This window comes from Magnolia sinica, chromosome 1, assembly GCF_029962835.1.
Source record: "Magnolia sinica isolate HGM2019 chromosome 1, MsV1, whole genome shotgun sequence".
Classification (NCBI taxonomy): Eukaryota; Viridiplantae; Streptophyta; class Magnoliopsida; order Magnoliales; family Magnoliaceae; genus Magnolia; species Magnolia sinica.
Window position 1 is genome coordinate 115,062,446 of NC_080573.1, and position 15,502 is coordinate 115,077,947.

At 38.2% G+C, this 15,502-nt stretch overlaps 2 long non-coding RNA genes across 2 annotated transcripts; both read right to left on the reverse strand.

Annotated features, from left to right (window-relative positions):
- Positions 1-261: 261 nt before the first annotated feature.
- Positions 262-13,530, reverse strand: LOC131254952 (uncharacterized). Its single transcript, XR_009175982.1, has 3 exons — positions 13,444-13,530; positions 8,752-8,802; positions 262-805 (listed from the first exon to the last, which is right to left on the reverse strand). It is a non-coding gene; the product is annotated as an uncharacterized LOC131254952 (long non-coding RNA).
- Positions 2,086-3,301, reverse strand: LOC131254956 (uncharacterized). Its single transcript, XR_009175984.1, has 2 exons — positions 2,409-3,301; positions 2,086-2,233 (listed from the first exon to the last, which is right to left on the reverse strand). It is a non-coding gene; the product is annotated as an uncharacterized LOC131254956 (long non-coding RNA).
- Positions 13,531-15,502: the final 1,972 nt, after the last annotated feature.

A 15,502-nucleotide genomic window follows, 5' to 3' on the forward strand; every position in this document is an offset into this window, starting at 1 on the left:
CTAACTGATCTTAGGAGCTATGAAAATCTAAGGGGATGGAGCAGGTGGAATGCTTTCTCTCCAAATTGAAATAACACAACATCTTTTCTTTTGCAGGATAAGAACAGAACTGTTATTTCAAAGTGAAAATTTTAAGTACTTGTTTGTTTGGGTCTGTTGTGTAAATGCTTGACAACTTCAAAAGAGAGTGAAACTACTGATATATTCAACCAAATCTCAATTTGGAGTACTTCCAAACACTGCCTAGGATATTTCCAATGCCAATTCTAATCTCTTTCAAATTAGCAAATGTGGTCATGGGGTCTCTTCTAGTCCAAGGTTGTGAAAGGTAAAAGAGATGTTTTTCCAGCGACCAGCACGTGTGAACTACATTAAAATTCACCATTAAGACATTTTCATCCATCTGGACCGTTCAACACATGGCCTCCTGGGTAAGAACTGGACCGACTGGTCTGATCAATGGACTGTTTGTGGAACCTTGGAGAGTGTCCAACAGTTCAGTTGTTGCTCGGACAGGATAATTCAATCGTTCTGATTTTAGACTATAATTCAATCAGTAGGTGGGCTCAGCTGCACAGCCCAAATTTGATAGTCACTCAAACCTTTTAAGTTACAATAACATGTCTTTGGAGTGTAATGTTCTCCATATCTGCCCTATAACTCCTGCATGCTGGTCAATCCACACCATTCATTGGATTCCTTATCTGTCATTCCAATAACATGCCTCTGGAGTGTATAATGCACTCCATATTCACCCACAACTCCTGCATGCTGATCAATCCACACCATTCAACAGATTCCTTTCCTATCAGATGAGCCACATTCCAAATTCTTGTTGGTTCTAATACAGAGATATAGCAGAAAATTGGAAATATTGAAGACAACAAGTAATAGAAATTATATGGAAAGTTGAGGCATGTTATAATCATTGTCTTAAAGACAAATTTATCCCCCATAAGGAAGATTCTCGATGCACTGGGTCTTAGCAACTCTGGCCCTAGGATACAACAACTCTCCTCAATGATGGACAGCCAGGATCAAGTGCATGCGGGATTGTAGCCACACGAACTTGAGTAGCTCTTCTGATTTGCTCACAGGAAAGAAGAAGAAAAAGAATAGGAAACTAGAAGTACAGACAGAAGTGATGGAGCTTCTTTTTTTTTTGCGCAAGGAACAGAAAAACGAAAAGCCTTTTAAAGAGAAGAAGGGAGTCAACCTATACATGCGTTGCATGCCCACTAACCATTGGCGCATGCAAAGCAGCGTAGTTAATAATATGACAGTGCATGACGGCTCTCTACACACGCGTGTTGGCTTTATGCATGCACATGACGTCATTTATGTAGAGAAAAATAAAATGTGATAAAGTCACCGCACTGCGCCAGCCGTGATCCCTGTGCGCATGCATGCTAGGTTGCTCCCATGGCATACCCTTAGTTTCCAATACAAACAACCCGTAAAGGAATCTAATATAAAGGCTTTCTCAGCTCACTTCATGTCCAACGTGAGACTAAAAACACCACTTAAAAAACAAAACAGGATAACCACACTATGGGACAAAACAGGAAAAACTAAGTTTTTCCATTATTTTTTAAATCCCATTTTTTTTCATAACAACCCTAAATGCCGAATGCATAGAAAATTCTCATGGACTGTTGATAATGATAAAAGAGGCAGCAGATCAGGTGGTTAGAGTCATCTGCTTGATGAATTTTTATGGCATTAGACATTTTAGAATAGATGAGTTGTCCCATCTACAGAATGGAAAACATGCTCAGCAATTGTGTTCTGTGAACTTTAGTATAATTCAGCAATGTGGTGGACTTTACCTTCAGCATAAACCCAGAAAAGAAAAAGAGCTGGTGATGTGGACAAGAGATTCTGGAAAGTCCATAAGATCTTCTGAGGGAAACTGGATTTGGGAAGATTAGTTTTGGACTTGGGAATAGTCCAATTCCTGCAGACTCAAAACTGAGAATATCTAGATAGCAAATTGCAATCTTCTAAGTTAAGAGAACTGATCACATCCAGGCAAAGCTTGTGGTACTGTACCATCTTTCCCACTAACTTGTGATTGGAAAATCCTAGCCATGTAAAATTTGTAGTAGAAAATCATGACCAGGGAAAACAAGATCAAGTGCTTGCTATGAGTTACATTGATAGATTATTATTTTTATCAGCATCTAGGGAAGTAGGCTTCCTGAGATTCCATTAGAAAGCTCTGCATTCACACCTGTCAAATGAATCATAAACCAATTAATCTACCATCCACTCTTCCTCAATTGCCTCAGGGTCCTAAACCATTTCAATTTGAAAGCATGTGGCTGGAGCACTCCAAATTCTTGCAGAAGGTTTGGGAATGGTAGTTGTCCATTGATGCTGAGGTGGATGCGGGTCAACATACTTACATCAAGATGAAGTTGCTGGAGTTGAAGCCAAAAGACTGGAAAAATTCGGGATTTGGTGACTTGAGGCTCTTATGCAGGAGTTGACTGATCTCGACAATATTGAAGAATCGAATGGCTCTGTCTTGTGATGTGATGGCTAGGAGGAACGTTGTTGCTGCTGCTCCTAAGGCGAGATTTTGCGACAGGAGGAAATTCACTGGAGGCAACGATCACATGACAAAAAGATCAGAGAGGATGACAATAATACAGCCTACGTCCATAGAATTGACAATGTGCATAATGAATTTCATATCCTCAATCAGAGACGACAACAGAAGTTCGTCTGAGAAGGATGACATACAAACTTATGCTTTTCCAGGAGTTCTCGCAGAGGAATTTCTTTCCAGACCTAGAATCAGTGGTAAGGCTGGTAACCATCATTCTTATACCATACATATCTTTTGTTTCCTTCTTTTGTTTATGAATAATGGGCTTTTTATTAGACCTTTAGACAAGAGTTTGACACACCCACTTCATAGAAGTCGGTCTGACTATTTGCATCTCTCAATTCTCTTCTCACAATGCTAAATGAAGAATTCAATTGAGATATAAGGCTGTGAATCATGTTGAAAATGAGAGCACTACCATCCAAAGAATAGAACTGGTTCTCAAAGTCTAACCAACAACATTCTCTGAGTCCCCCTCTGCAATTAGATTCCCTCAACATATATACCCCCATACATGTGGAATTTCTAACCTGACAAGACAATGCTTTCTATATTTCGTCAAAATTCACACAAATACTGGTACTTGGGGCCTGTTTGTTTCACCAATTACCCCGGTAATGTAAAGAAAATGTATTATCATTATGATTTTGCCACTGCCAAACCAAACACCAGATTCATCGATCAAATACAAATGTATTTAGGAGACAGCTAAAGGAATTTGTAATCATTGCACTTTTATGGTATTACCATGAAAATCTCTAATCCAAACAGCAACATCAATTTATTTTGGTTATGATTTGACCTCAAAGCAATGTAAAGATGCCATCATTATTATTTTAGCATGGATGAACAAAACACAGGAATAGACGGTCAAATGTAGTTGCTGTCAGGATACGGGTAAAGTAATTTGTGAGCAATTGTCAAGATACGGGTAAAGTAATTTGTAATCATTGTTCATTTCCTTTATATTACTGTGATAATTGGTGAAACAAACAGGTCCTTAAGGGGTGTTTGATTTTTTAATTTTCCCTGCAAATCACCGTAGTAATTATTATTTTCATTGGTGATTCATGCACCCTTCCCAATGTGATGGTGACAAGCACTGTTTGAACTAATCCGTCTCTAAAGCCGAGTGTAAAAACCATGGGGCACGGACTCCATGACATATGTGACTTATCCACGCAGTTCATCCCTTCCACCGGCTCATTTTAGGGCATGAGCTAAAAATGAGGAAGATCCAAAGCTCAAGTGGACCATACCACAAGAAACAATGGCAATTGAACACCTACCATTGAAAACTTCTTGGGGGGACCCAGAAGTTTTGGATCAAGCTTATATTTGTGTTTTCCATTTATCCATGTTTGTGTAACCTTATGAATGGGTTAAATGACAAATAAACATAAATGTGAGCCTAAGGAATGAAAAATCTTTCAACAATGCACATTACATGGACCACCGTTTCCTATGGTGTGGTCCACTTGAGCTTTGGATCTGCTTCTTTTTTGGGCTCATGCCATAAAATGTTCTGGTAAAACAGATGGACGGTGTGGATAAGTCATATGCATCATAGTGTGGCCACTATTTTAAGTCAGCCTTTTCCGGACCAGTTTTCGAGGTGAAAGAATTCCATCTCTTTGCAAACATATGTTAGAAGTAATAATGACCTATTTATGGGTATTTACAAAGGATTTGAAAAATCAAACACCCCCTTAGAAATTTTGTAGTAGGATGAAACACACCCCAATGCCGATTCTTTAACCATGTCACTGATCAGTGTGATAACACATCACTAGAGAGATGATGTAAAAAAAGATGTAGCTTGATAAAAGCTTAGATTACCTAGAAACTAATACCTGTAGTCTTGCACCAAGGGTCGTGTTTCCTAAAATACATTATATCAAATCCATCACATCACTAGAGAGATGATGTAAAAAAAGATGTAGCTTGATAAAAGCTTAGATTACCTAGAAACTAATACCTGTAGTCTTGCACCAAGGGTCGTGTTTCCTAAAATACATTATATCAAATCCATCAATCCCATGACTGAATATCATATGGGCTATAGTTAATTCAACCAAGCGGCCATGGTTAAATTGGTAGATATGCCATTCTTAAGAAGTATTAGAGCACATTGGTTAGAGAATGAGTGGTGGCATCCTCTTTAAAGGGCACAATTGATCTGATTATTCAAATCTGAATTTTGATTCAGTACCTGATGAATCCCCGACCGTCGTTTAATAATTTCTTTTAAAGATATTTACAGTAAGAACATATATTAACTCACCTCCTATTCAATAATTTCAATTGTCATTACAATTCATTTGAGATCTAGAGAGAGGGGGGGGGGGGGGCAGGGGAGGGAGAGAGAGAGAGAGAGAGAGAGAGAGAGAGAGAGAGAGAGAGAGGGAGGGAGGGAGGGAGGGAGGGAGGGAGAGAGAGAGAGAGAGAGAGAGAGAGAGAGAGAGAGAGAGAGAGAGAGAGAGAAAAAAGAAGCGAAAGCAATTACCAGAACTATTAGGAAGTTGATTTGTGCTGTGGAGTGAAGCTGATAATAAAAGTAGAAAACATACTTGGAATGGTCCAGATGGGAGCTTTATATTCTTCCACCTTCTATTGCATCTTCTTCTTTGCTTTGTTGCTTGGATTGGTGGAAGGTTTCTTCACAGCTCTACAACTCTTTGAAACAGGGAAGGAAAACAGACTTGATGTCATCATCTTCCCACTCCAATCCATACCACCATTCTTTCTCACTTGAAACTCCCGTAAAGAATTTCTGCATGATACATTTCGGGCAGGAGCTTCTTCAGGTTTGAGCATCCAAACACTTTGAATTCCTGTAAAGAAGGGAAAAGCAATGCATGCCTACAGATTCTCATTAACTTGGGCAGCACAAAGATCGTGAGACTTTCGAGAGTGGGGAACAGCACCAATTGGTCTTCCATTGCTCCAACTCCACTTTGTATTTCTTCCACCCCATCCCAATTGCCTACATTGACTTTTTACAATCTTTGAAAATGCTGAACCCAAGTAACGTGCCTCAACCTGTGACAATTCAAAATGTCCACATGATGGAGGTTTTGGAGGGATCCATGAGACAACAACCCCCTTCCAAATGTCATCTTGGATACCAATTATCAACTTCTCCAACTCGTCACAACTCCTAATGTTAAGCTCTCGTATGCCATAATCCCAATAGTTGTTGGCAGTTGGGTAGAAGTCAATTTCTTGCACTTTATGATTGATAGATGCCTTGTGCATTTTGGTAAAAAGGAGAGCCGGCGAACCTTTTGATGGCAAGGACATTATTCATGGTCATTACTAAAACAACCAAGCCTTTCAAGCTCTTCAACTCCTCCATGCCAACTCCATGCTCTTGCTCTTCTCAATCTCCATACCTGCTAAAATACAGATTGAGCACTAGCAAACTGGAGAGCCTCAATATCATCCATTTTCAGAATTGTTCTAGGGTGAAATGTATAACTCAAGTTCAGATGCTTCAGCTTTTCCAGACGTCCTGATTCTTCAGGCAGTGCCTTGATGTGCGTATTCGACCAATTGAGGTATTGCAACGTGACCAATTTCCAAGACTTTGAGAGCAAGCACGCACTTATAAAAGCCATCAAAGAGCTTGTTCAAACCCCTCTTTCATTGGAGCATCAAGGTGAGGAAATCGGGGCAAAGGGGGGTTTCTGTTAGGGCCTTGATTTCATTTTCCATAAACAAGATACTTCTTGCTAAGCCATGAGAGTACATTGTGGAAACTGTAACTTGTTCATTTAGCTGAAAATAATAGGAATATATAGAAGAGGTGGGAGATCTGTAAAGATCTTAAGGAATGAGAGATGTTTCAGGAATTGTCAGATGCGAGTTATGGAGGTGTTTAGTAGGGCTAAATCCTATGTGATGGAATGGGCAATAGCTTCTAATGTTTTGGCCCAGTTTCCATCTAGTTGGCTTCAGTTATAATCTTCTTTCAGTGGATGGTTTCTATGTATTCTTTAGGCTTCGGCCTCAAATCAATAAAATTTTATCAATGTTCAAAAAAAATCTGTAGAGATCTTAATAGAGATGCACATCTTTTTTTCCTTCTTTTTTTTTTTATAAAGGAAATATACTAATCTAGAAATTACCCTAATCTACTCTTAACACTTTTGAGCCCTGTTCCACTTCTCGGCAGGTGCTTCAATTAGTTTAGTGCTCGTTTTCTGATTCCGACCATGTCATACCTGTTAAAGCATGCACCCACTCATCTGGTTTGAACTTGTCCCTCATGGCCCAACCAAGAGTGATGAGCAAGAGATGTAAACCACAGGACTCTCCAACAAGATTTTTAGCAGCATTGGTATTCTGGGATGAGAATTGAGGATTTCTTACCCAACCTTGTCTTGAAACAAATCCCATGCTTTCTTATCAGACAAGAAGGCCACTTGCTCTTGAAGTTGAATCTTCTGCATCTAGACAATGGCTTCCATTACTGTAAACTCCACAATGAGTTGTCCAAAATTTAACCCTTCTATGGACAACATTTCAAAAGATGGAAACTGAAATTAACATTTGCCCTCGACACGCTCAAGATCTCGTATATATTGTCCGAATCTTTCCAATTTGATCTAGCTAATGAAACTCATACAAGAGATGCCCATAATTGTTAAAATTATATTTTGAATGCCCTTTCCAATGAACTTCATGATGTTTATGCTTTATACACCTCCATAGAAAACTAAGCTGCATTAGAAAAGAAATACATATGAGAACATGTAGGGGCTAGGAAACATATCATCTCAAAATTCCTTCATTATGTTATGATGGATGATAAACCTGTCACTAACCAGATTTATGAACATCAAAATCTGGTACATGAACTCATATATGAAGGAATGAAAATGAATGAGGTTTTCCTTGGAGGAGCTCTCATAATAAATAAATAAATAATTTACCACCCTCCTGGAAAAAAATATGTAAGAACAAGATAAAACATAAGAAAATGGCATGTCTACGAAGAGTATCATTGTTCATATAAGTATAGAGGAGGCTAACAAAATTAGAAACTAAAAGGATACCGCAAATGACATAGCCTCAAAATAAAACCTAGTGGAATCAAATCAGGCTAACAAAAAGGGGAATTATTTTCACTGTTGAAAACCAAGGCATCATGTTACAGAATGCAGACTCAAGAAGAAACTAGGAAAACAATTTAAGAAGAAGGGGAAATGTTTCTACTGTGGAAAACTGGGGCATCATGTTGCAGAATGCAGGCTTAAGAAGAAGAATACCAAGGCCCATGTAATCTCGTTGAAACTGAAATCAAATCAAATATGATTGTTGTTGTTGTTGTCTCAGAAGTCAATCTAATCAACAACATGGAATGGGTATTAGACACCAGGGCCACTCGACATGTCTGTAAGGATTGAATCATGTTTACCTCTTACCAATAAGCAGAAGATTAAGAACAAGTGCTCATGGGAAATGCTCCAGCCTCACCAGTTGTCGGGAAAGGGAAAGTGTTTCTAAAGCTTACATCTAGAAAGATTCTTCTGTTAAATAATACCCTGCATGTACTTGATATTAGAAGGAACTTTGTCTTTGGTTCTCTCCTCAATAAAGATGGGTTTAAACTTGTATTTGATTCAAACAAACTTGTACTCACCAAAAGTTGAGTTGTTTATCCTGAATATAAATTACGATGAAATAAATAAGAAATCCGTCGGTTCACTTTACATGGTTGATTCTCTTAATCTATGGCATTAGCTATTAGGACATGTAAATGTGGCTTCACTAAAAAGAATGAAGATATTAGGTCTCTTACTTGAATTCTCGAATGAAGAATTTAACAAATGTGAAACATGTGTTGAATCTAAATCTATTAGAAAACCCTTTAAACCAATAATTAGAAATTTTGAAATTTATATTTAATTCATAATGACTTGGATGATTTAAAATTCACATGTCTAGAACTTGTAAAAGATATTATGTTACATTTGTAGATGACTATTCAAGATACACTGAAATATATTTACCTATAAATAAAGATGAAGTATTGGAATATGTAATTATAAATAAAACTAAAGTTGAAAACCAATTAAGTAAGAAAATTAAAAGACTTAGAACAAATGGTGGGGGAGAACATGGATACTTACAATTTAAAGAATATTGTGAAAAGAATGGAATCATTCATGAAACCTCTTCACCTTATACACCAGAAACAAAATGGAATATCATAATAAAATAATAAAACTTTAAAAGAGATGAAAAATGCTATGTTAAATAATTCTGAACTACCTTCTAATATGTGGGAAAAGTAATTCTCTCTACTTGTTGTATTCAAAACAGGATACCTCATAAAACAAATGGGAAAACAACATATGAACTTTGAAAAAACCACAAAAGAAGTTATAAATGTCTTAAGATATAACTAACGATGAAATAACTAAGAAATCCCTCAATTTACTTTACATGGTTGATTCTCTTAATCTATGGCATTTACATATTAGGATGTGTAAATGTGGCTTCACTAAAAAGAATGAAGAGATTAGGTCTCTTACCTGAATTCTCAAATGAAGAATTTAACAAATGCGAAGTGCGTGTTGAATCTAAATCTATTAGAAAACCCTTTAAACCAGTAACTAAAAATTTTGAAATTTAGATTTAATTCATAATGACTTGGGTGATTTAAAAAATCACATGTCCATAAATAGTAAATGATATTATGTCACATTTGTAGATGAGTATTCACGATGCACTAAAATATATTTACTTAAAAATAAAGATGAAACTTTGGAATTTGTAATTATATATATAATTGAAGTTAAAAACCAATTGAGTGAGAAAATTAAAAGACTTGGAACAGATGGAGCCGCATCGATCGAAAAATCAATATTTTATCTGTCAATACGGGCATATCGTGTCCATATCGACTCGATACGATACACAATATAGGCTTGTATCAGCCGTATCGGTATCGATTACTGTATCAGCACCAATATGTTGTACCCATATTGGTCTGGTATAAAAAGGGCAAAAAGCCCAATTTTTCTCCCTTTTTGATCTCCCTCTCCCTCACTTCTCCTCCAAGCCTCCAAATCAATCAAATACATCAACCTATAGGGATTTTCGGCGCCATTAACAGCTTCTTGGATGATTAAAATATCAGATTTCAGTCAATTTGAAGGATCAAAATAGTTGGGGCCGGTATTTAAAAAATCAGAAAAGAGGTTTTTTTTTTTAAAAAAAATCCATTTTTTACTGTTAATCCTTGTTGAAATCCATATTTATGTTTATCATACCCTCAAATCTACCAAAAACTACCAGATTTGAAGATCATTTTATAATTTTGGGGTTTTTTTTTTTTCATTTACGCCCGATTTTTGTATATTTTTCAAAAATCACTTTTTTAAAAAATTTGATCTCGAATATGTAGAGGGGACCCGATTTGATCAGAAAAAAAGTTTTTTGTATTAAATCTATCGAAAATCTGGAAATTTCGGATTTTTTTAAAATCTGATCATAGATCTAGAGAGGGGAGGCATTTTCAATTAGATCTACATCAGATCTGATAAAAAAAACAAAGTTTTTTGGGGGGGAATTTCTGTCAAATTTTCTTTAAATTCCATTGAAAAAAAATTCCAAATATACTGCTTTAAGGGGGGGCTAATTTTGTTGTTTTTTCATCAAATATGAGTAGTTTGGTGGTTTTTTTTCAAATATCATGTCTAGTTTTCTTAAATTTCAAATTTTTTTTGTTAATTTTTTTTAAAATATGTTGAAACTTGAAATGTAATACATGTCTAGGGGGATGCAAATTGATGCGAATTTCTTAGTTGCTTCAATTTCAATTTCAAATGATTAGTTTCTTAGTTGATGTCTTGATGATGCAAATTGATAACACATTTTCTTTATTGTTTGTTTGTGGTGTTTGTGACTTTGTGGCTTATGCAAACTATAGAGTGGCCATTGTTGTATAATTGTATTTGTTGGGGATGGCCGGAAATGAGAATGAAGATATAAGGTGGAAGTACGGAGTACGGATATGTGGGAGTAGACAACAAATAATGTGCAAGTTTTGCAGCAAAAGTGTGAGTGGGGGCTTAACCCGCTTAAAACAGCACTTGACCCATCAAAAGGGTTAAGTTTCAGGGTGTCTAAGTGTCCCTCAAGCAATAAGGGAGGAGATGAAGAAGAAATTAAAGATAAAAATGCGATGAGGGAGAAAGAGAAGAAGTCTACGCTTGATGCATGTAAAGCAGAGGTTTATGGGGATCCTATGCCGCTACCTGATGAGGACATTGACTCAAGGGAGGATTCAGATAGGGAGGTTACAATTGCTAGGGAAAGTTTGTGATCTCGACATGAGGATAAGGAGCGGCGTACAAGTCAATAAAGTCGTTGCATGTTGTATCTTATATAATCATATTATCAAGAGAAACGTGATCAAGAGCCTGATTTCGAGAATAACAATGATAACGGTGATGACGAAGATGAAAGTGAGGTGCATGAAGATGAAGGTAATAAGAGGAAAATCAAGAGTAATGAGGAGGAGAATGAATGCGACTTGCGAAATGAATCTGCAGCTACTAGGAGGGAAAAACAAAGATGGAGGGACTTTCGACTTGGAGTTGTGTCAGCTATGTGGGAATCATATAAGTTAGAACAGAACATCAATTAATTATTTTTGAAAAATGATTTTTGAGAATGTAGATGGTGATAAAAAGATTATTGCTTAACATATGAATGCACTATTTTATTATTCCAATTTAGATAATATTTCTAGATCTATTTGCACTTACTTCTAATATATCTTATGTGGCTTTATAAATTTACAATGTTTAAATGTACAATGTTATAAGGTATGTCGCAAAATGCGAAGGCAAGCAACAACGGCCGAAAGGCACAAATTAACCGGACTTCATACATGGATGAATGTATAGCAAACACCTTAGTAGAGGAAGTATCATTGGGAAAAAAATCTGACAACACTTTTAGAGAAGCTAGTATGAATAAAGTAGCAAAAATAGTGATGGGGACATTTTCTATGCAAGTGGATAGTGAAATGTGCAGGAATCGGTTACAAACGCCTAAAAAGAAATATAACTTGACAAAGTTTGCACTTAGCAAAAGTGGTTTTGGTTAGGATGAAGAAATGAAATGTGTTACTGTTGAGCTAGACATTTGGGATGAATTCATTAAGGTGAAGTTCATTCAAAACTCGAAGCCATTAATATACAGTGAAAACTAATTGAATTCTTTTTGTTTTATAGGCAAAACTTGAAGTTGTTCATATCAGAAGCAAATCATTCCCATTGCTAGCTCAGTTTGATAAATATGCGAGGACAATTCTGCTACAGGGAATGCAGCACGAACTACAGTCGATCTTGAGGAAGAAGTTCTCCATTCATCCCATTACATGGATGACATGCCATTGTCTCCATAACCCTCCGGATCATATAAACCATTTGCACCACCCGACGATGCATATTCCGATGGACGCAACTTTAATATCAATATGACGGAGGAAATGGTCAAAGTAATGTGAGAACCTCTGCTCCAAGGGCACCAAAGAAGAAGAGTAAGAATGCCTCTATCGCATCAATTGTTATTGAAAAGTTTGAAAGCATTCAGGAAACAATAGATGAATATGTTTCATTCAAAACTAAAATGGCAGGGAGATTATGGGACGAGTTGGAGAATATGACAACCATTGATTCTAACATGATGTATAGGGCCTACACATTCCTTGCGGAAAGACCGCATTTTGCTTCTATATTCCTTGATCATGTAAGTCCTATCCAAAGGAATAAATGGTTAGAAAGGATGATTCCCAAGTGAAAATTTTTAATTGTACTTTCCATAGTTAAAGAAGACATTGTTAATGTACTTTGATTATTAGATTTGTTATTAATGTTTTTAAGTTTCCTTCCAATGCTTAAATTGAGTTATTGCTCCATATTACAGATATTTTGAATTTGTGGGCCCACTGTTATGGCCTACTTGATGATTAGTGTGGCTTAAAAATTAGCTCAAATATCCATCTTGGTAGGCTTAACAAAATAATATGTTTGATCCCATGCAATTTTTTAGATGATATTGATATTTTGGAACAATTCCTTAGTCCAAGTTTTGGTCAGTGCTCAGTGTGAATATAGAGCTTTTTACTTGTAAGTGACTTATAGGTTACCCAACAGAAAAACTTACCTGTGAGTGACTTACAACTTGCATCCTAACTGTAAGTAACTTTCACCCCTAAGCAAGTAAGTCACTTACAACTTAAAAAACTTACATGCATCCAAACAGGCCGTGAGATAGTTTTCCAAAACCCAAACCTCACATTTCCATCATCAAAGACGTCCCTAAATCATGTCGTGAAGATTACCTTGCACTCATTCTCTCTCAAAATGTCAAGATCCAAATCTTGCCACAGACCATCTAGCAACATTACCAACTTCTTCTTCTTCCTCAGGGCATTTTTAATCTGCATCTAGTTCGAACATCATCTCCACTGCAACCTTCTGGAAAAGATAGGCCCAAACCTATCATTGATGGCCTTTTCAATTCCTTCCACGTCCAAACCCGTACCAATCCTCACCCAGATCACCACACCAAAATCATGGGATCTCAGGAGGAATTCGTGATTGATTTTTCTCAACAGAACGTCTTGCCAACACAGCCCAAACCCCATCATTCAATGATTCGAACTTGCTCTAAGAAAATCTATAACACGCCCGAGCACTGGATCAATATCCGCAGCAGAAGGGAAAGGCGGCCAAAAAACCTTCAATCACCTTGCTGTTCAAGTTCAATTCGACAGCTTGAAGCCCTCCTTTGCTGAAAGGTACCTTGTACGATTGAATTCGTCTCGTTTTCGACGTCTTCTACGGCCTCTAGTCATGCTCTCGCATGCACGGTGCGGGTAAATAGCCATGCCGTGGCGGCATCGACAGCTTCTGCCTTCTTTCCAGCTTCAACACATATTCAGCACGTCTTGCCACTGCATTAGATGAAATACAGCTCCAAAGACTGAGAGAGAGAGAGAGAGAGAGAGAGAGAGAGCCTGCTAACCAACTGAAAGAGAGTAAAGCGGTTTGACTAGGGACCCCAACAGCATCCAGCTAGCTAGTGTCAAAGCTCTGTGGGCCCACCATGATGTATGTATTTTATCAAAGCCGTCCATCCATTTTTGCAGCTGAGGCAGATCCAATTCTCAGGTGGACCACACCACAGGAAACAGTGGGGATCAAACGGTTACCGTTGAAAACTTTTTAGGGGCCACAAAAGTTTTGAATACGCTAATGTGTTTTCCCTTTATCCAGGTATGTGTGACATTATCAACTAGTTTGATGGCAAATAAATATTACAGTGGGCCTTGGGATGTTTTCAACTGTGGGCATTCCATCAACATTGTTTTCCTATGGTGTGGTCTACATAAGATTTGGATATGCGTGCCCTCAAATGAGCTATCAGAATTGATAGGCAACATGGATAAAACAAATACATCATGATGGTGGAGCTTGAAAATACTGATTGACGATTAGAAACTTCTTGTGGGCCATGGACACGATTTGGCCAGTGACCCCATGATATATGTGTTTTATCCACTGCGTCCATCCATTTTGCTATCTCATTTTAGGTCATGAGCTTAAAAATGAGACAAATCACAATCTCAGGTGGACCGCACCATATGAAATAGATGGGGATCCAACGCTCATCATTAAAAGTTTTGGATCCAGCTAATATTTGTATTTTCCTTTCATCTAGGTTTGTTTGACCTTATCAACAGGTTGGATAGAAAATAAACATTACCATGGCCTAGAAAATTTCTCATGATGGTCATTCAATCACCACTATTTTCTAGGCATAGTCCGTGAATTGGATCTAAAATTTTGGGCTCATGACTAGAGTTGGGCATCAAGTCGAGTCGGAGCGAGTTAGGGTTGACTTGACTCGATCCAGTATTGAAATAAGCCTGACCCGAACTCGATTTGACTCAATACTGAGTCCAACATGCCTGACTCGATCCGAGTTCGGTCTGGCTTGGACTGATCCGGACCAAGTCCGATCCGGTCAGAAGTACCGAGTCGGGTCGAGTTGGCACCGAGTCGGATTGAGAGATGAGGGAGGGAGAGAGAGAGTGGAGAGGAGAGAGAAGAGGAGGAGGGTGATGGTGGTGGGTGGTTGCCGGGCTTGGAAGAGGAAGAGGAGGTTGCCAGGCTTGGAAGAGGAAGAAGAGGAGGAGGGAGAGAAGGAGTGGAGAGGAGAAAGAGGAGGCGGAGGAGGGAGGGAGAGAGAGAGAGAGGTTGGGATCGGGTCGGGGTAGGGTTAGAGAGTCGGGTCGAATCGAGTTGAGTCTAACCGGATCGAGTTTCGGGTCAAGTCGGATCGAGTTATTGGGTAACTCGAACTCGACTCAGTATGAGTTCGGATTGGGCGAAGCTTACTCGGTTCGGACCGACTCACCCATTCGGTTCGGGTCAAGTCGGATCGGACCGAGTCGGATGAATCGAGTTAGCCGGATCGGGTCATCCCGTGCCCACCTCTACTCATGACCTAAAATGAAAGGGGGGAATGAATGAAACATGTGCATATACAACACACATCAAAGTGGACCCATGGCTATAGCTCCAACCCGATTGAACTCAAGCAGATCCCAACCTGTTGAATTTGCACCCTTCTGCATGGCCCAATGACCTTTTGTAAGAGAATTTGTTCTTGTCATGTGCCACTGTCATAGATGAGGTCATGAGACCAATTCAGTACCAAACAACTTCCAAACATTCTTTTGTGTTGACTCCTTTTGACAGCACCACAACCCCCAATCAAATCCTGCCACATTTGGCCATCCACAAGGATCAACTCGAATTGCCTAATGTAGCACACAGCACCAATGGGTACCATGTG